This window comes from Agrilus planipennis, unplaced genomic scaffold (assembly GCF_000699045.2).
Source record: "Agrilus planipennis isolate EAB-ADULT unplaced genomic scaffold, Apla_2.0 scaffold69, whole genome shotgun sequence".
Lineage (NCBI taxonomy): Eukaryota > Metazoa > Arthropoda > Insecta > Coleoptera > Buprestidae > Agrilus > Agrilus planipennis.
This window is the reverse complement of record NW_020438962.1, coordinates 753,657-759,454: the sequence shown is the minus strand read 5'-3', so window position 1 is coordinate 759,454 and position 5,798 is coordinate 753,657.

Sequence of the window (5,798 nt, the reverse complement as noted above, 5' to 3'; positions counted from 1 at the left end):
AGCAAAGACCAAAAATTTTATGAGCGTGGAATTATGCTACTACCAGAAAGATGGCAAAAGGTGTTGGACCAGAACGGTCAATATATAATTTAATAAAGTATTTGTTTATTATACGAAAACTGTCTTTCATTTCCACAATATCAATATACATAAGAAGGGTCAGAAAACTGAGCGAAAATGTTATGATTAATCTTTTGGGTCACTATAGCCGGATATGATTTTTTGAGAATCAGTCATAATAAACGATATGTCATATTAAACGGAGTCATGATAACCAAACTTTTCTATAGAGAATTTAATGTGAAAACCAAACAACACTGCAATTACTTCATATTAAGCGGTTGGTCAATATAGCCGGAGTCATAATAAACGAATTCCACTGTATTCTTTCCTTGGAACAAAGCATTTTAAACCGATTTTAAATATATACCTATCCCATAGGTTACATTAAGCGTGAAGAGCCCAGCAATGTTTCGTACTATATGTATAGGGAGATATGTTTGTAAACGGCCCCACTTAATTGCTTTAAGAGGATTAATTAATGATAAATTTTCCCGTCCCGCTCTCGGAGATTTTGATGAAATAAAGGAACAAAATAAATATCGCTAACCGTTTCTTCCTACACAAATGCCCTAATACCACAGATAAAAGTGAAGAGAATAAGCCGCGGTGATAGATGTTTGATTTATACGGATTAGCTGACGGATTATCTCGTGAATAATTGTTGAGACGGTTCGTTTAAAGTGTTACACTCAAGAATAAACTAAAAGGAATTACATGTCCTTCAATGTTATTTTTCTAAACGTTTTTCTACGTAGTGTCGTGGAGCACCCTGCTCATCAATAAAGGACTTCGTTCCAATAACAACAATTAATATTTGAACTTCATTAATTCAAAGTATTTTAAACTATTTGTGTTTGCAATTAAATATTTTAATGCTCCAAATGGTTTCTATTCCTTTTGATTCTCTTTCCTTTCACCAAAATGCTCCCTTTCGATAAACTGAGTTTTTCGCTGTTGGATTACAGACTTGTGAGAAATGGGCTGACAAATTATTATCACCAAGTTTTCCGATTCATATTCCACTATTGAGTTCAAATCACTTTATCATTTTCATGACAAGGAACTTGGCGGGTAATATCTTTTTAAAGAATTACCAGCGCTTCACAAAGAAAATCCATCCGCCAGGAGAAACCGATTACCATGATAATTCTTTGTACAATTATGTGGTTGTCATTAGTTCGAGAAGTTTTATAATTCTACACAGTAAGGGAATTATAGATAATCAGACAGTTATTACGGAATTAATGGATAATAGGATAATTCGAATTCGAAACCGAAGGAATTACATAGGAGATAATAGATATCGTCGAACTAATTAGCAAGGAAATTGTCAGAAAATTATCGATTAGAATCGAATTAATGGATAATGAGAAAACTATTGAAATAAGGAAGATAATGAAGATTTATAGATTAGGAAAGTAGTACATCAAGTGCATTGATTTTGTACGTTAAGGAGAATTAATGGACAATGGTAGAAGATAGGAATTACAGCGAAAAATAGCGGGTTCTAAATTTTATTTAAGAACTACCAATAAGAAAATTACTGGATAATGAAGAAGTGAGAGAATTACTGGATGATAGGAATGTTAGGGAGGCAAAACATTTATCTAATTCAAAGAGAGAATTAGTGGAAGAAAGAAGTACATGGAGACATAAAACGGTTATCGAATATAAAGAGAGAATTACTGGAAGATAGGAATGTTAGGAAGGCAAAACAATTACCTAATACGAAGAGAGAATTAATGGAAAAAAGTACATGGAGACATGAAACGGTTATCAAATATAAAGGGAGAATTATTGGAAGATAGGAATGTTAGGGAGGCAAAACAGTTATCTAATACAAAGAGAGAATTAGTGGAAAAAAGAAGTACATGGAGACATGAAACGGTTGTCAAATATAGAGAGAGAATTACTGGAAGATATGACTGTTAGGGAGGCAAAACAGTTATCTAATACAAAGAGAGAATTAGTGGAAAAAAGAAGTACATGGAGACATGAAACGGTTGTCAAATATAGAGAGAGAATTACTGGAAGATATGACTGTTAGGGAGGCAAAACAGTTATCTAATACAAAGAGAGAATTAGTGGAAAAAAGAAGTACATGGAGACATGAAACGGTTGTCAAATATAGAGAGAGAATTACTGGAAGATATGACTGTTAGGGAGGCAAAACAGTTATCTAATACAAAGAGAGAATTAGTGGAAAAAAGAAGTACATGGAGACATGAAACGGTTGTCAAATATAGAGAGAGAATTACTGGAAGATATGACTGTTAGGGAGGCAAAACAGTTATCTAATACAAAGAGAGAATTAGTGGAAAAAAGAAGTACATGGAGACATGAAACGGTTGTCAAATATAGAGAGAGAATTACTGGAAGATATGACTGTTAGGGAGGCAAAACAGTTATCTAATACAAAGAGAGAATTAGTGGAAAAAAGAAGTACATGGAGACATGAAACGGTTGTCAAATATAGAGAGAGAATTACTGGAAGATATGACTGTTAGGGAGGCAAAACAGTTATCTAATACAAAGAGAGAATTAGTGGAAAAAAGAAGTACATGGAGACATGAAACGGTTGTCAAATATAGAGAGAGAATTACTGGAAGATATGACTGTTAGGGAGGCAAAACAGTTATCTAATACAAAGAGAGAATTAGTGGAAAAAAGAAGTACATGGAGACATGAAACGGTTATCAAATATAAAGAGAGAATTACTGGAAGATATGACTGTTAGGGAGGCAAAACAGTTATCTAATACAAAGAGAGAATTAGTGGAAAAAAGAAGTAGATACATGGAGACATGAAACGGTTATCAAATATAAAGAGAGAATTACTGGAAGATAGAAATGTTAGGGAGGCAAAACAGTTTTCTAATACAAAGAGAGAATTAGTGGAAAAAAGAAGTAGATACATGGAGACATGAAACGGTTATCAAATATAAAGAGAGAATTACTGGAAGAAAGGAATGTTAAGGAGGCAAAACAGTTATCTAACACAAAGAAATAATTACCGGAAGACAGGAATAAATGAAGACACAACAATTATGGTAATCATTTCCGAATTCCATGAAACCAACGATAGGGTTCACTGTACCACAATATTTATCTTGAATTTTAGTATTTTCTGGTTTCTTCCTTGCGTAAAGTCCATATTGATCGCTGCTAGAATTTGATGCAATTACCGTGGTAATTCTGCTTGATAATGCGAGCTGCATACACATGTAGGTCACGATATCTACACACATGCATACACGCACGCACACAGGCATATCCAGGGAGGGCTGTTATTGAAACCACATTTAAATTTCAATAAAACGATTCTCAACCGTGTAATTGTGTGCTCGTACGCTTTCAGTTTCCGGCTTTACTGATGCCCTTTGTTGGTCCAAATACGTCCACACACATACAAATACACATAAACACACACATATGCATATACGTATAAAAAATACGGACCAATTCATCAATTCAATTGCCTCAATATCCTAGCCAAATTCGCGTACCGAAAATAAAATCAAAAATTTATTATAAGTAAATAAAAGTTTTATTTCATAATGAAATTTCGGGGTTTTCCATTGCTAATAAAGAGGGTGAAAGACCTGATAATTTTTGTAATCCAATCTACCAGGCTAATAAAGTTCTAATACAAAAATATGTTTGGCGCCTCCACCAAAATTTAAATACGGTTTGTATTTACGTACTATTGATAAATTAATTCTATATGAAGCGTTTTAAGAAGCACAATAGCGATTATTATTGAATACTAATGTCAAAGTACATTTTAATTTTTATCCACTATAAATTGTCTCACCCTAGTCTCTATATTGTAACCCCCATTGTCTTAGTTTAAGTATAAATATTGAAAATTTATTGCTTCAGTTTTAGTTACATTTCTGTACTCTTGAAAATGATCGAATGGATCGAAACAATTGTTTCCTTTTTAGTGTATTATTGTTGAAACATCCTTGCGTTTTATTTAAAAACCAATAATTTTAGTACTGACAGATCAGTACTGTACGAAAATAAATAAAAGTAAAACTAAAATACTGGTATGCAAGGGAAGAAAAAGTAGGGAAAGAGCGAATGTAAAGATAGAAGACGAAAAATTAGAAGAAGTGGCTAATTTTAGATATCTAGGAAGTCAGATAAGTCGGGATGGAAGGAGTAGTAGGGATATAAAGCAGAGGATAGCGCAGGGTCGTGTCGCCTTTAATAAAAAGAAGTCACTTCTATGCTTGCGAACGTTTAATTTAGAAATTCGAATAAGGTTGTTAAAGGTGTATGTTTGGAGCACGGCATTATACGGGTGCGAAACATGAACAGTGGGCGCGGCGGAAAAGAAAAGGTTAGAAGCGTTCGAAATGTGGCGTTATAGGTGGATGACGAGGATAACGTGCGTAGAAAAGGTTAGAAATGAAGAGGTATTAGAAAGAATAGGAGAATAAAGGACTCTATGGAAGTCAATAAGAAATAGGCGAGATAGGTTGGTAGGACACCTTCTTGGTCATGAAGGTCTAGTCTGAGACATATTAGAGGCAGACACAGGAGTTAGGAGAGGTAGAGGTAGACCTAGATTAGATTACTGTTCGCAAATAGTTAAGGATGTGGATTGTTCTAGTTTTAAGGAAATGTGAAGATTAGCTCAGGATAGCAACGAGTGGAGGTACGTGTTCAACCAGTCCTAGGACTGACGACCTTATGACGATGATGATGTTTCTTTATATTGTAACCCCCATTGTCGTAGTTTAAATATTGAAAATTTATTGCTTCAGATTTAGTTACATTTCCGTACTCTTGAAAATGATCGAATGGGTCGAAACAATTGTGGAGTTGTTTCCTTTTTAGTGTATTATTGTTGAAACATCCTTCCGTTTTAATTAAAAGCTAAAAATTTCAATCGCAATTGTTATTATTATTGCAAACATTATCCTGATGTACAATGTACCATTTTCTGTATCAAATATTATGAAAATAATACAAATTGGTACCGCTGGAAACTTATTAACTAAAAAGGCAATAACGAAGAAGATAATCCACGCTCGTGAACTTGTTATTATTTCCTTTACTTCTAACAATCTTCCACCGCCAGAACCGGCATCGTGAGCAACGTGGAGCACACTCCACTAAATATTCATGACAAATTTTAAAAGCACATCTGCAACGGACGGGCAATTTCCCTTCTTATAATTGCTCTGTTAGAAAATATACCGCTTGTTGATGTCGCTACGGATGACGCTTTTACATTTTGTGTCATGACCAACTTCCATCTCATTTTACAAAACCGGAACAGAACAAATACAAAATAAACGGGAAAGGAATTCGGAGATGGAAGCGATAATATTTGTAACCTGTTAAAAACTCTTCCGATTCTGAAGTTGACTCGAGTGCATTACAAGATTTATGTAGATGTCTGCTTTATTATTGACTAGTGACCCGCCCCAGCTTCGCACGGGTGTTTTGTTTAGATTATTATCGAAAAGAGGAAATCTTCAAAAGATATCACCTGAACATACTAAATATACTACAGAATATCTTTAACATGTCAACATTGACAGTTTTTTTGTCATTAGACAATACAAACCGGCCTCCCGGCCGGTACCGCCGCAACCGCCATGTCCCTGCATTTTAAATCTGTAATATCTTCGAAAATATTCATTTAAATTACATGCTGTAAAGGGCCATATTGATCTATATTAAATGCACAATGTATTTAAAAGTACTTAATTGGATAAG